The sequence below is a fragment of the Capricornis sumatraensis genome, chromosome 14 (assembly GCF_032405125.1).
Source record: "Capricornis sumatraensis isolate serow.1 chromosome 14, serow.2, whole genome shotgun sequence".
Taxonomy (NCBI): Eukaryota; Metazoa; Chordata; class Mammalia; order Artiodactyla; family Bovidae; genus Capricornis; species Capricornis sumatraensis.
Window position 1 is genome coordinate 27,993,253 of NC_091082.1, and position 16,551 is coordinate 28,009,803.

Below are 16,551 nucleotides of genomic sequence, written 5' to 3' on the forward strand. Positions count from 1 at the left end.
ATTCAGCAAACATGGGTTGAGTACCTATTCTGTGATGATTCATATTTTGTAAGAGAGGAAATTTGGTTTCCAAAGAGAAGAATGGTTGGGAATCTTGTATCCAGCCATTCCTTTCTAGCTTCACAGGGAAAAGAACTGAGTAGCTTTCCTTCGTAGGACCAGATTCTTCATAGGATCTTCTGTAACATGAAGAGATTAGACAAGATCATTTCCATGTTTGCTTCTAAAGGGAGTAAGACATCTTCATGCCTTCAAATAATAACTAGTCATTTCATAGCAGGTATGTCAATATCAAGCCATTGTAACTAAAGAAGAGCATTGCATGGAAATGTGGGTTTAGTAATTACCTCATTATATGAGCATAATCTGTCTCATACATCTCTGCTTATACCCAAGTTTTTTTCACATGAAAATGTGCTAAGTGGATTGTTGTAGTGTCATCTGAGTGCTGCTTAATGCTTGCTTTATGATACATAAGTGAATAATTACTGTATTAGTTTGCTACGCCTGCTGTGACAAAGTACCACAGACTGGTGGCATAAACAACAGAAATTTATTGTCTCACGGTTCTGGAGGCAAGAAGGCCAGAATCAAGGATGTCATCAGGGCTGGTTCCTTAGGAAAACCAAGGGGGTTAATCTGTTCTGTTCCTCTCTCCAAAGCTTCTGATTTGCCGGCAATCTTTGGAGTTCCTTGGCCTATGTCCATATAAACTTATCTTCACTTGGCATTCTACCTATGTCTCGCTCTCTGCCTGAATTTCCCTCTTTGGTAGGGACACCAGTCACATTGGATTAAGATCCACCCTACAGACCTCATCTCAACGTAAGCATCTGCAAAGACTTTATCTCCAATTAAGATTACATTCTGAAAAACTAGGGGTTAGAACTTCAACATCTTTAGGAGGAGCATAAGCCAAACCACGACAGTGAATCATTCATAAAGTTTCTATTTCTTTAGATGTTTCATACAATGTAAAAGCTCAGTTGTCCCCTGCAGCACTAATTCCAGGTGAAGAGCTACATAGGGACATTTCACTAGAAACCCATAGAGAAGGCAAGACACAAGTTTGGGGTTTGGGAAGACAGAGCTCAGCAAAGCACTCAGCCCACACGGCAAGGGTCCACACACTTTGTTCCCATTCCATAGAAATCCATGCTGATGGAAACTCCAGTCTAAAGACCATTCACGCAAAACACACGTCAAAGATAAATCTTTCCATGCAATCAGAGACAACTTTGTTCACACAAAGCAAAATGAACCATGCTCTGTCATGTAAGACGGTGGCCCCAATGAGATATATCTTGATTTAATAGAGAAATAAAAGCAATATAAGGTCATAAGCTAAGGCCATCATAAAGTGCATGCAGGCACCCTATACTTTAATATACCCAAGCTGCTTTTTAACTCTGAGAGAAACCATTTCCCCAGTGTCTACAGAAATGGCTCAATTAATTTCCTCCCTTAGATAATATCAACCTGTCCCCCAGAATATGTCTAGGAGAAGTGTTTTCCTTTTCTTCTATTCTCCTTTATGTTGGAACTCTAAAGATATGAGGATGAAAACAGTGCTGGTTTCTGAATGGCAGGAAATCTCCCACAGAAATAAAGCACACCCACACTTGATTACTGTGGTTAGAGACTCTCTAAAACTGTAAAAGACCAAGCATCAGTATCTGGAAAGAACCAAGGGGAAGGTACGAAAGTGCCTTGGGCAGAAAAAGCAGTATTGGCATCTCCTTATAGCTTCACCAATAATTCTTTTATTCAATAATAATAAAAAAACAACTGAGCATCCACTATGTTTCAGGTTCACTGTTCTAGGTAGAGGGCAGTAATTTAAAATAGGATGGTCAGGGCAGACCTCACTGGAAAAGTAACAGTTGACGAAGACTTGAATTATGGAAGGAATACATCGCAAGGATATATAAAAGAGTATCTCTGGTAGTGCCAAGGCCCTGTGACAGGAGCAAGGCTGGAGAGCGCAGGGAATAGCAAGGAGGCCAGGTGGTTAGAGCAGAAACATACATATAAAATGGAATATTTTTCAGCAGTTGTAAATAATGAAATCTTGCCATCTGCAACAACATGGATGGTAACGGAGGGCATTAAGCTAAGGAAAATAAAAACACTCAGAGAAAGAAAAACATCATATGATCTGACTTATATGTGGAATCTACACATCAAACAAACAAGTGAGCAAAACAAAACTAATAGGCACAGAATAGAATGATGGGTACCTGAAGGGAGCTGGTGGGGCAAGGGAGCAAAATGGGTCCAGGGGATCAAGAGGAATAAGCTTCCAGTTACAAAATGGGTAAGTCACGGGGATATAGCATACAGCATCGTGACCAAAGTCAGTAATACTGTATTGCATATTTGGAAAGTGCCACAAGAATAAATCTTAAAAGCTTTCATCACAAGAAAAAAAAACAATTTTTTTTTCGGTTACTTTGTGGGACTTCTCAGGCCGGCACTAGTGGTAAAGAATCTGCCTGCCGATGCAGGAGATGAAAGAGACAGGAGTTTGATCGCTGGGGCAGGAAGATTCCCACGAAATAGGAAATGGCAACCCACTCCAGTATTCTTGCCTGGAAAATTCAGTGGAGAAGCCTGGTGGGCTACAGTTCATGGGGCTATAGAGTTGGACACAACTGAGCAGCTAAATACAAATGTCCCTTCACAATGAATCTCTACTAGAAACAAGCCAAATCAAGCACCAAATCAGCACCCGTGTGTATATATATATAAATTTTTTTTTCAGAAAGAGACAAATTATACACATTGCATAATATTCATTTAAGACAGATTCTTCCCTAAAGTTACAAGAGCTTAAATAAATCTGGATTCTATTTCCTACTCTTCATAATTAAGGGGTCAGTACTAATATAAAATTATTATGAAATTACATATGTACAGTATTTGTGTGTCTGGTAGCAAGCCTCCATGATGGGCTGTGATGACCCTTGTCTCTTGATATTCACATCTTTGTGTGAGTAGTAAATAATAGCAGAATTAGGGCTGGACAATGTGACCACTTCATGAAGGCTGGCGTGATAATGTGTGACTCCCAACGTGAGGTCATAAAAGACATCACAGCTTCTGCCTTGTTCCAAGAATCGCTTGGTCTAGAGGGATGCCAGCCACCACGCTATGGGGAGAAGACCACAGGGAGAAGTGCTGACTTGCCCGCTCTACGAGTCGCCACCTTGGAAGTGGTTCCTCCAGCCCTCTTCAAGCCGTCCTGCAGCTGTAATTCTGCCCAACAACCCACTGCAACTTCCTAGTAACACAGAACCTTGTGAGTAACCCCAATCCAGAATTTCCCAACCAAGTTCTTCCTAAATTTCCAATCCACAGAAAGCACAAGAATGAGCATGTCATTTTCTGGAGTCAGAAAACTTTTGGGGTTATTCATTGTTCAGTGACAGATAACTGTTATACTTTCTAACATCCAGATACTCTAGTGATCAGCAGTTAGCAACGGTTTACAACATTCATTTTTATTTGAACTTGACCCCTAAATTAGTATTAAGATCAGACTAGATAAAACTATATTGGGAGATGGATCTATTTGCGAAGCAGAAATAGAGACATAAATGGAGAGAACAACCCTATGGACACCAAGGGGAGAAGAGGGGATGGGATGAGTTGGGACTGTCACTGCTGATACTATGTATAAAGTAGATAATTAATGAGAACCTCCAATATAGCTCAGGGAACTCTACTCGGTGCTCTGTGCGACTCAAATGTGAGGGAAATCCCAAAGAGAAGGATACATGTATACAGCTATGGCTGATTCACTCTGCTGTACAACATAAACTTCACTGAAAAGTAACTATATTCCAATAAGTGTTTTTTAAAAAACTCTGTTAGGAAATTACAAAAACTTACACTGAAAACTTTCACGTGACTGAAATACCAAAACTAATTTTGAGTGATGTAGAATGTTGGAGGAAGGATAGACCATGGAGTCAGTAAAAAAGAACTGGATTTGGCTCTGCTAAGTGGCTCCACTACTTACTAGCTTGGACTGATCAAGTCTTAGTTTCTCAATCTGCAAAATGGGGAAGCAATGCTTAGTTTACACCGTTGAGAAGAATAAACAAGACAATAAGTACAAATAATTTTATTCAACAAACAAAAGTTTCTCTTCTGGTAAAATAAATCTGGGTCAGGTTTGTTTCGAAAAGGCAAAAAACTTTAAAAATAATAAATTAATATGTGTGTATAAGTTTTACCTTCTTGTCTCATGGCTAATGTTATAACTACCATTAGGCTTGTTTTGTGTCTAGTTTCAATCTAACCACAACTCAGAAAAGTTATAGTCAGTAATTCATTTGTTATTGGCATTCCAATGTCATTTAAATTTCGGAGAGGGAAATGGCTAGATACGGAATCATATCAGAAGAGCGCTTAATACCTAGTGCTCTATTCTTAATAATTTCTACAAAGTAGAACTGACAGATGAGGTATGTTTTACCCAGTTTGTTTATCCTGTCTGTTTGAACACATTTTAGAGAGAATTTAAAAATAAAGCAGAGTGAATTACTGACGAAATTCACAATAAGGCAAATGGTACCCAAATCAAGATTTCCCTATGATTTCTTCAAATAGAATAACATGGGCATATAATCTAATGTCCTGAAAAAACAAAAAAAACAGATTGTGTTTGTTAAGAAATTAATCGTATACTGTATCACCCAATTGATTTACTCCAAAAATACTTGTTTATTCTCATGAATGACGCTGTCTGACAATTCAGATATAGTGCCTGAGAAGGGAGGATACTACTTTGTTATTTCCAGCTGCCATCATAAAGGGTGCCCCACTTTGAAATTACTGAGCTAAAAATAGCAAAACAGACTCGGGACTTTTTACTACCAAGGACCACCTGACACCTTGTGAAGTTTTCCCCCATGAATCCTATTGGTTTGTATTGGACACTCAATCTGCATTTAGTTAATAATAACTGCTATATTTTTATTAATAAAAAGCTATATTATTGCTGGCCAGAATTTGTAATTTGTAAGACTCAGTGTTGTAAAAAAATAAATAAAGACAGGCAGGTAAGAGGGAGAGGGTCCTTTTGGAGTTGAATCCTTTTGGATAATGTAACCCCAAAAGCAAACACAAAGAGATGTTTTAGTTAGTTTGTGCACATTGTGATCTTATGCGTTTCCATTGCTGTTGCTCAGTCGCTGAGTTGTGTCCAACTCTTTGTGACCCCCATGGACTGCAGCACACCAGACTTCCCTGTCTTTCACTATCTCCCAGAGTTTGCTCAAACTCATGTCCATTGAGTCAGTGATGCCATCCAACCATCAATCTTCTGTCATCCCCTTCTCTTCCTGCCCTAAATCTTTCCCAGCATTAGGGTCTTTTCCAAAGTCTTTTCATTACACTTTTTAAAATCCTGAAAATGAATCATTCTTTCATCACTTCCTCTAAGGATCCTAAGTTGAGAACTATTTAGACCCAACAACTGCCTTCTTTGACGGAGAAGGCAATGGCACCCCACTCCAGTACTCTTGCCTGGAAAATCACAGGGACAGAGGAGCCTGGTAGGCTGCAGTCCAAGGGGTCGCTAAGAGTCAGACATGGCTGAGCGACTTCACTTTCACTTTTCACTTTCATGCATTGGAGAAGGAAATGGCAACCCACTCCAGTGTTCTTGCCTGGAGAATCCCAGGGACGGGGGAGCCTGGTGGGCTGCTGTCTATGGGGTTGCACAGAGTCGGAAACAACTGAAGCGACTTAGCAGCAGCAGCCTTCTTTGAAAGAAGATCTAGACCAGAAACAATCTATGATTAGTCCAAAGACATACAGTTTAAAATGGCATACACAGGACTGGAAATTTAAGTCTTAAACACAAGACTGGTGCCCTTACCCCTCTATGCTCTATGCTAAAATCACTGTTGGTTTGCACATGATGACAACCAGCTCAATCAGTCAAATCAACAAAAACTTCTATCCTGATTTCTGTTTGGCATTCACAGCTAAGCCCTTAAGAGTAAAAGGAAACTCTGAGAACTTAAGCAACTCTAAAACTATGGGCCTCAACATACTGAAGGACTTGTGTAATGTTTTCCTTCTCAAAGTGTCAATGTCAATCAAAGAGAAAGTTCTGCTGTCTGCTACAATGAACTTGACAGATAATCTGACATCTAAATATCCTACATTCTCATTTAATGTATTATATGGTAACATTAGAGTTGGTTTTTAAATGGCTCTTCTGACTATTAAAAAAACTATTTTAATAAAAGGTCAAATCCACAGTTTTTCTATATCAATATTCTCTCTTCTTTTTTCTAAGAAGAGAAACTTACGTCTTGCTCCCTTTCTAAGTAGTCTATGCAAGTTGATAGGAAAAATACTTCTTTCGCTTACTTTTACCTTGTCAGCTTCAGAACCAGTAAATTCATCACCATGCAAATTACAAGGGTCTTCAGTGATGGATATATATAATCCAAAGGACGTTATAACTTCTTTTCCATAGAGCAACAACTAATAATTAGTGATCAAACTGGTTCCCTATTAAAACTCAGAGACTACTGTTTAAGTCACAGAGATGAGTCCAGTTTGAATTAGAATGACTTTGAAGCCAGGGAATTTGCTTTTGGATTATAATCTGACATTTTTGTTATATACTATGATGTGGTGTAGAAAAATAAGTGAAAGTGAAGTCACTCAGTCGTATCCGACTCTTTGCGACCCTGTGGACTGTAGCCTACCAAGCTCCTCTGTCCATGGGATTCTCCAGGGAAGGATACTGGAGTGGGTTGCCATTTCCTTCTCCAGGGGATCTTCCCCACCCAGGGATCGAACCCGGGTTTCCCGCATTAGAGGCAGCCGCTTTAACCTCTGAGCCACCAAGGAAACACATGCTCAATAATTAACATAATTTATTTACTAAGCATAAATCTGTAAGTCATTTTAGGTATGTTTAAAAGTAAAATACAATTGAAGCATATAAAATAAATTTGGTAGTGTAAAGAAAGTGTCAGAGAAAGCAATGGCACCCCATTCCAGTACACTTGCCTGGAAAATCCCATGGACAAAGGAGCCTGGTAGGCTGCAATCCATGGGGTTGCTAAGAGTCAGGCACAACTGAGAGACTTTACTTTCACTTTTCACTTTAATGCATTGGAAAAGGAAATGGCAACCCACTCCAGTGTTCTTGCCTGGAGAATCCCAGGGACGGGGGAGCCTGGTGGGCTGCCGTCTATGGGGTGGCACAGAGTCGGACACGACTGAAGCGACTTAGCAGCAAAGAAAGTGTAGATTTTATTAAATATTATTGGTGATATACTAATATGAATAGTTGATATATACAATTTAAATTTATTCTATTAATAATAGCATTGATAATTTAGTTTATTCAATTTAAGATTATAACATATATATAATATCACATAGACTCACAGGATATGTGTAACCAATATTTCATGGTAGTTACTTAATGACAATGGCTTAATATTAATAAATGGTTGATTTTAGCTATTTAGTAAACAAGTAACACCAAAGTAATTTCTTAAACTGTGTGTTACTTTACTTATTGTCAGTGATAAAGGCTAACTTCCTCACCTCAGTGAGGTAAAGAATCCACTTGCCAACAAGGAGACTCAGACTTGATCCCTGGGTCAGGAAGATCCCCTGGAGAAGGAAATGGTAACTCTTCTTGCCTGGAGAATACCATGCACAGAGGAGTCTGGTGGGCTACAGTCCATTGGGTCACAAAAGAGTCAGACATGACTTAGTAACTAAAAAACAACAAATCATTAAGGCTTCTAATAACTATTATAATTCTATGTGACTAAATGCTTTGAATAATCTATCAAGATTTTTTTTCCTAGATCTTTAAAAGGACTATAATGAGTTCAAAGAAGATAAGAGATTAAATTCATAGTATACTCACAGAAAGAGCAAAGGGATATGTAATCATTCCTTATACATATATACATATAGCATTCTAATACAGAAGAATGCCTCACCATGCCAAAACATTAAGACTTAAACGTGACTTCTCAATTATTAGGGGTGAGGTGGGTGGGGGTGGTAAAGGTGAGAGGTTGGTTGAGACAGAGAGCAAGCCATCACTTTGTGGTCATATAGTTTCAGTCTAAAAATTTTAAGATATTTTCCCATGATACCATGTAATGACTAATTCAGTAACTTGGGTCTCTCCTGCCGAAAGGGTAAGATGGGCCAGGAAAGAAATACTAAGCCAATGGCATTTTCATAACAAACTTTGGAACATTGTAATTGTGCTACTAGATAATTCAAGGATATTATCCTTATCTTTAGCTCAAAGCCTGAAATATATCAACACTTCTAAGGATTATTGTCAAAAACCATTTATGATTTTGGAGGATTAGAGTGAAAAACTTCAGTCTTGTAAACATCTTTATCAAGTCAGTCTCCACAAAACTCTGACTCTTCCTATTCTGCGGCTGCTGCTGCTAAGTCACTTCAGTCGTGTCCGACTCTGTGCGACCCCATTGATGGCAGCCCACCAGGCTTCTCTGTTCCTGGGATTCTCCAGGCAAGAACACAGGAGTGGGTTGCCATTTCCTTCTCCAATGCATGAAAGTGATATATTCTTAGGCAATTTTCTTTGATGAAACCAAACTTTCTAAGCCTATCAAAGAGGTTTTACTTGGACTTCCCCCTTCCTTCCTTCCATCCTCTCCTCTCTTCTGTTTTCCTTGCTTCTTTCCATCTTCCTTTCTCCTTCCTTCCTTCAAGGTGTGTTCATTAAATACATACATACCAAGAATTTGCTGCATGCCAAGCACTGTCCATGCCAAGCACAATGTTTCCCTGATAGCTCAGTTGGTAAAGAATCCGCCTGCAATGCAGGAGACCCCGGTTTGATTCCTGTGTTGGGAAGATCCGCTGGAGAAGGGATAGGCTACCCACTCCAGTATTCTTGGGCTTTCCTTGTGGCTCAGCTGGTAAAGAATCCTCCTGCAATGCAGAAGACCTGGGTTCAATCCTTGGGTTGGGAAGATCCCCTGGAGAAAGGAAAGGCTACGTACTCCAGTATTCTGGCCTGGAGAATTTCATGGACTGTATAGTCATGAGGTCGCAAAGTGTCGAACATGACATCACTTTCACTTTCAAGCACTGTTATAGGTGCTGGGTAGTCAACAGCCACAGCACAATCACAGTATTCAAGTGGGAGCAGATAAAGAAGAAGAAAAGGATGTGAAATGATCCACAGCAGGCTTCCATGATGGCTCAGTGGTAAAAGAATCCGCCAGCAATACAGGAGAGGCGGGTTTGATCCCTGGGTTGAAGAAGAAATGGCAACCCATTCCAGTATTCTCTTTTGGAAAATCCCATGGACAAAGGAGCCTGGTGGGCTACGGTCCATGGGGTCGCAAAGAGTTGGACACGACTGAAGCATCTGAGCATACATCCAAGAGAGGAGCTGTGATATAAGAAGAGTGATCTACCAAAGGGAATTAAGAACCTCAGATTTTCTGCCCCATCACAACCAGCCCCACATCACAACCTCACTTTTACCCCACTGCTCTCAAACATATCCTACAGGAACTAGGCACTAAGACAAATCAACTACACCAGAACCACAAACCCAGCTCAGCAGACATTAAAATCTTCACTACTATCAATCACTCACACTTTTTTTAAACTCCTTTGAATCTGAAACCCAGAAGGTGGTAACAAGAGCAAGGTCAATGTTATGGTCTCTGAATTTAGCAAGCTGGCAGAGCTGAGCTGGTTAAATAGAATCACTGACTCACTGGACATGAGTTTGAGCAAACTCCAGGAGATGGTGAATTACAGGGAAGCCTGGCGTGCTGCAGTCCATGGGGTCACAGAGAGTCCGATACAACTTGGCAACTGAACAATAACAATGCGGTTGGTCAGGGTTACAAAGCTAAATAACAGAGCTAACATCAAAACATGGACTTCTGTTTCCAATAAAGAGCTTTTTCCATACACTATACGATTTCTACACCATCAGACTATCTCCTCAGTGGAAGGACAGGCTATGTTAATCCAAAGCTTTGCCTCCAGTAACTGCTCTAGAATATTTACACAGTGATATAGTCGATGGCAACGGATAGGGAAAGAAGACGGCCTTCAAGTAGCATGCGGAACACACTAGATCTCCTTAGATTATGTGCAATCTCTAGACTGGTGCTACCAGGGACCATCAAAGCACTTGGAGTGGGGAGTAGGAAGGTAGGGAGGACAAGTACTGATAAAGAATTCAACCCCAAAGTCAGCCTAGATGTCTGAGACAAGTTGTCATATGCAACTCAACTTCTACCTCCAGAAATTTTTATCAGCCTCATTTCATTAACCAGGGACAATGGCCCTTGATTTATCACTTAAGTCCACCCCTTCCAAGGTTCTGCACTGTGGCTGAGTCAAAACCAATCCCAACTCCCTACTGTAGTCAAGAGAATTACTGAAATAGACCAGTGTCCCCCCAATGAGCTGCTGGCTTAAGGAGCATCTTTCCACCAGACACCAAGAATACTTTTGCAGGATTTAGAATCTCAAGAAACATGCTTCTGAAACTTTGACCAGAGTCATTAGTGGCCAAGTTTCTATGTCACCTGATACAAGCATGTTCAGGAGGATTATTGGAAGGATTACCCTGAGTATGTCCTACTTGAAAGCAGTTCAAACATCCTCATTCTTCATGGTAAGAGAAATATTCTATGTCACATTCATTTCCATCCCTAAAATTTCATCCTGCTTCCTGGTTGCTAGATGCTTCTTGCTCAAGTCAATCTGATATAAATTCTGCGTGTTTCAGACTAAGTATTATTCACTCTTAACTCTCTCTGAGAGTACCTAGGAGAATGCAAGGCTCACAGGGGGATGCTATGTATTGGCTGACATTCCTTTAAGGAAGTTGGCTCTCTAAGTGAAAGTGAAGTGAAAGTCACTCAGTCGTGTCCAACTCTTTGTCACCCCACGGACTATGCACTCCATGGAATTCTCCAGACCAGAATGCTGGAATGGGTAGCCATTCCCTGCTCCAGGGGATCTTCCCAACCCAGGGATCAAACCCAGGTCTCCCGCATTGCAGGCAGATTCTTTACCAGCTGAGTCACCAGGGAAGCCCTTGCTCTCTAAAATTCCTTCCAGAGATGCAAACATAGGGAACAGACTTGGGGACCCAGAGGGGGAAGGAGAGGGTGGAATGAATTAACAGAGTAGCATTGCCATATATACACCACCGTGCGTAAAACAGAGCTAGTGGGAACCTGCGGTATGACATAGGGTGCTCAGCTTGATGCTCTGTGATGACCTACTTGGATGGGATGGGGGAGAAGGAGGGACGCTCAAGAAGGAGGGGATATATGTCTACATATAGCTGATTCACATTGTTGTACAACAGAAACTAACACAACATTGTAAAGCGATTATCCTCCAATTAAAATAAATAAATAAAACTCCTTCTCTGGGATGGTACATAATGCATACTGAAACTGGCTAAGAGTAGATTTAAGTCAAGTGCTATTCCAGCCATTGGCTTTGGGGTTTTCAAAGCTCTCAAGTTCAAAATATCCAAAGATACAGCTGCAAGCAGTTCAAACAAGCAAACGATTTTATTTGAACAATAAACAACAAAAAAATGACAGGTCATAAAACAAATGTAAACTTCCTATTGCTTTATGCTGCTCTGCCGTCAGCCCATCGTCTATTGTTAACAGCATCTGGCATGAATTCTTTAGATGGGAAAGTTGTTTAAGGAACGTTCAGAATGCCCCTCTCCATTCATGCATCTCGTGAGTCTTCCCCGTCGAGTACAGTTTTCAAATTTCAAATCGCTCTGACTTATAGCATACACATCAGACCAACCGTGGGGACTGTTTTATTTATGGGGTACAAAATGAAGAGATTTCACAGTGGGGGGAGGAACATGAGCAAAAGAGAAAAGGGAGATGAACCCAGTCAGCCCAAAATGAGGGGGGGGGCAGATGTACTCATTAACACAGTTTCTGATGAATAAGCATCCCCTTTTGTATTATTTTGATGTCGGCCTGTTCTCACATGCTGTGTCTCTCTGGCAAAAGAGAGCCAATATCTGTATCCGAAAATGACTGTTAATCACATTTTTGAAAAACATATTTTAGCAAAGGACGAAAACATTCACAAATGCAGCTGGAAAGCAAAAAAGAAAGAGAGAAAAGCGACCACCCCTGCAGCCAAAACAACTCAGTATGGATACAGTGTCATGTGGACGCATCTCTGAAGCCCGACTGATTTGTAAAATCATCAGAAATGAGGCGGCTGGCTCTGATTACCCGTGTGATTTGGGGTGTATTTAGCCTTCGATAGAAAGTCTGTTCAAATGAGTTCTCCCACATCCATGCCACCCGTCAGGCTACGTGCTAACAGTGATCATCATAAAGAACGGAGCGTTGTCAAAGGTTATCTTTCCTTTCAAAGGTACCACATGAGAGGCGGAGATAGAACTTCATACCAAATTTTGTGCTGTGAATAGATATCATTGAATGACTGTCCAAAGAGGCCAGGAGGGTTTTAATAAAATATCCAAAGACCAGGGCAACAGTGACCTTGAATGCAAAATTATGGGAAATAAGGTTCAACAAGGTGTGTGGTAGAGACTAAGACACCGAGGTGGAAGATGGGAAGATGCGGAAATTCAGTTCTCTCCTCTAGACAGCAGCCCCTTACCTCCTTATCCTGCCTTCAAGACAGATTAGACCTGAAAATGTCTTTGATCCCTGGTAGACAGGTTTCAACACCAATAGGTTAAAATATTTATGGGCAACGGCCTGCAGATTCCAACAAGTCACACTCAATAATTAGATCTACTGATGATTCTAAGGTTACCCACCAGCCGCCACCAACTCCATAAGATCTGCTTACTATGCAAGTATCTACATATGCGCAAAGTCTTATTATTATAAATAACTCATCTCCCAGCTGCACACACACTCAACAGAGAAAATGACACATCGCCTGACTAGCACTAAAAGAAGCCAAGTGAAAGTGATGGGAAAACGCTGCTCTCCAAACCGGTTTCTCCCAATTTTAGGTTTTATTTGGAACATAAAAGGCGGTCCCAACTGCAATCAGAATTCTCTGGCACTGAGCAAACAGATTTACAGGTGGGTTTTCCAATGCCAGGAAGCAAGGTTGAGTGATGGCTTCTCAGACCCTCAGTGGTGATTTGAAAAACTGTGACATGAGCTGGATCTTTTCACTGGCTCTGGGGGGAACAGAGATCTGAGTGGATAAATTCTCGTGTACTAGTCTGCTTCCTCTCTACATGAGCCAATTGCTTGAGTGCCTGTATGCAAAGCACTTTGCTGGATATTCTCTAAGGGCTCTGAAACCCTCACCCCTCATTTTACTTGAGCTTACCCTCTCCTCTCCTTGTTTTGGATTGGCTTTTGTGCCGGAAAGCATACAAGAGACTTTCTTATAAACACACTCCATTCCCTAGCACGTCCATCACAAGCACCTCACTTAAGGACACCTCATATCTAGTTCTTATTTAATTTTTATTTTGTATTGGAGTATAGTTATTTACAGTATTGTGTTAGTTTCAGGTGTACAGCAAAGTGACTTAGTTACGCATATACATGTATCCATTCTCTCAGATTCTTTTCCCATGTGAGTTATTAAAGAATATTGAGGAGAGTTTCCTGTGCTATATGGTAGGTCCTTGTTGGTTATCTGTTTTATATATAGGAGCTGTTGTTGTTATTTAGTTGCTAAATCATATCTGAATCTTTTGTGACCCCATGGATGGTAGCCCACCAGGCTTCTCTGTCCATGGGATTTCGCAGGCAAGAATACTAGAGTGGGTTTCCATTTCCCTCTCCAGAGGATCTTCCTGACCCAGGGATCAAAACTGCATCTCCTGTGTGGCAGGCAGATTCTTTACCACCAAGCAAACAGGGAGACCCATATACAGTAGTGTGTATATGTTAATCCCAGACTTCTAAGTGATCTTGTTCTTAATTTGAATTCACCAGGGAATTCTCCTCTGTGGTCCTTGATTGCTCAGCTTCAGACCCAACCATGGTTTCCACACCTCTCACTCTCTTGCCCAGCTCAGGCTTCAGGTAAGAAAAAATGAAGTTCATGAACTTAACCGATTATATGGAAAGCTACTGATCCACACCTAATGTGACGGCACTTGAAACAGTTTCTACTCTGTTAGTGCTAGAAATCTCTTCTTTTGAGTTACTAATAGTTAAGAAGTTGACACACTGGCCATGTAGAAAAGACAAACTCACAGACTCAATTTAGGCAAAAGGATCCTGGAGAGTATGAGTGCATTTCTCTCCTTCCTCAGTTTCCCCAAGCTACTTTCCCCCAGGGCCTCCTACACCTGCCCTCAGTAACAACTCCCTGCCAGGAAGCTTGCCAGCCCCCTCCAAGCACTGGTCAGTGGACCAGGCTCACTGCTTCCTTATGTCTCTGTTCTTTGAACACCACGGAATTAGACCGTTTAAATGTCTATTGTACCCCTGAAGACTTATCTCAGCAATGCAAGTATTTTTTTCAGTATCCACAAATCAATCAATATGATGCGATGCATTAACAAATTGAAAAATAAACTGATCATCTCAGAAGATGCAGAAAAAGTTTTTGATAAAATTCAACAACGATTTATGATGAAAACTCTCCAGAAAGTGGGCACAGAGAACATAACTCAAGTATAGATGACATACATGGAAAACCCACAGCTCACATCATACTCAATGGTGAAAAGCTGAAAGTATTCCATCTAAGATCAGGAACAAGACAAGGGTGCCCACTCTCACAGCTTTTCTTCAACACAGTTTTGGAAGTTTTAGTCGCAGCAATCAGAGAAGAAAAAGAAATAAAAGGAATATAAACTGGAAAGGAAAAAGTAAAACTGTCACTGTTTACAGATGACATGATATTATACTTAGAAAATCCTGAAGACACCACCAAAAAATTACTCAGTTCAGTTCAGTTGCTCAGTCATGTCCAACTCTTTGCAACCCCATGCACTGCAGCAAGCCAGGCCTCCCTGTCCATCACCAACTCCCGGAGTTCACTCAAACTCATATCCATCGAGTTGGTGATGCCATCCAGCCATCTCATCCTCTGTCGTCCCCTTCTCCTGCCTTCAATCTTTCCCAGATCAGGGTCTTTTCGAATGAGTCAGTTCTTCGCATCAGGTGGAGAAAGTATTGGAGTTTTAGCTTCAGCATCAGTCCTTCAAATGAATATTTAGGACTGATTTCCTCTAGGAAGGACTGGTTGGATCTCCTTGCTGTCCAAGGGACCCTCAAGAGTCTTCTCTAACACCACAGTTCAAAAGCATCAATTCTTCAGCGCTCAGCTTTCTTCACAGTCCAATTCTCACATCCATACATGACCACTGGAAAAACCATAGCCTTGACTAGATGGACCTTTGTCAGCAAAGTCCATTGTCAGTAATGTCTCTGCTTTTTAATATGCTGTCTGCATTGGTCCTTTTCTTCCAAGGAGTGCCTTTTAATTTCATGGCTTCAGTCACAATCTGCAGTGATTTTGGAACCCAGGAAAATAAAGTCTGTCACTGTTTCCACTGTTTCCCCATCTATTTGCCATGAAGTGATGGGACCAGAAGCCATGATCTTCATTTTCTGATCTTTAAGCCAACTCTTTCACTCCCCTCTTTCACTTTCATCAAGAGGCTTTTTAGTTATTCCTCACTGTCTGCCATAAGATTGGTATCATCTGCATATCTGAGGTCATTGATATTTCTTCCAGCAGTCTTGATTCCAGCTTGTGCTTCATCCAGCCCAGCGTTTCTCATGATGTACTCTGCATATAAGTTAAATAAGCAGGGTGACAATATACAGCCTTGACGTAATCCTTTCCTGATTTGGAACCAGTCTGTTGTTCCATGTCCAGTTCTGTTGCTTCCTGACCTGCATACGGATTTCTCAAGAGACAAGTCAGGTGGTCTGGTATTCCCATCTCTTTCAGAATTTTCTAGTTTTTTGTGATCCACACAGTCAAAGGATTTGGCATAGTCAATAAAGCAACAATGTTTTTCTGGAACTCTCCTGCTTTTTTGATGATCCATCGGGTGTTGGCAATTTGATCTCTGGTTCCTCTGCCTTTTTTAAAACCAGCTTGAACATCTGGAAGTTCACGATTCATGTATTGTTGAAGCCTGGCTTGGAGAATTTTGAGTATTACTTTATTAGCGTGTGAGATGAGTGCAATTATGCGGCAGTTTAGAGCATTTTTGGCATTGCCTTTCTTTGGGATTGGAATGAAAACTGACCTTTTCCAGTCCTGCTGAGTTTTCCAAATTTGCTGGCATATTGAGTACAGCACTTCACAGCATCATCTTTCAGGATCTGAAATAGCTCCACTGGAATTCCATCACCTCCACTAGCTTTGTTTATAGTGATGCTGCCTAAGGCTCACTTGACTTCACATTCCAGGATGTCTGGCTCTAGATGAGTGAGCACACCATCGTGATTATCTGGGTCGTGAAGATCTTTTTTGTATAGTTGTTCTGTGTATTCTTGCCACCTCTTCTTAAAATCTTCT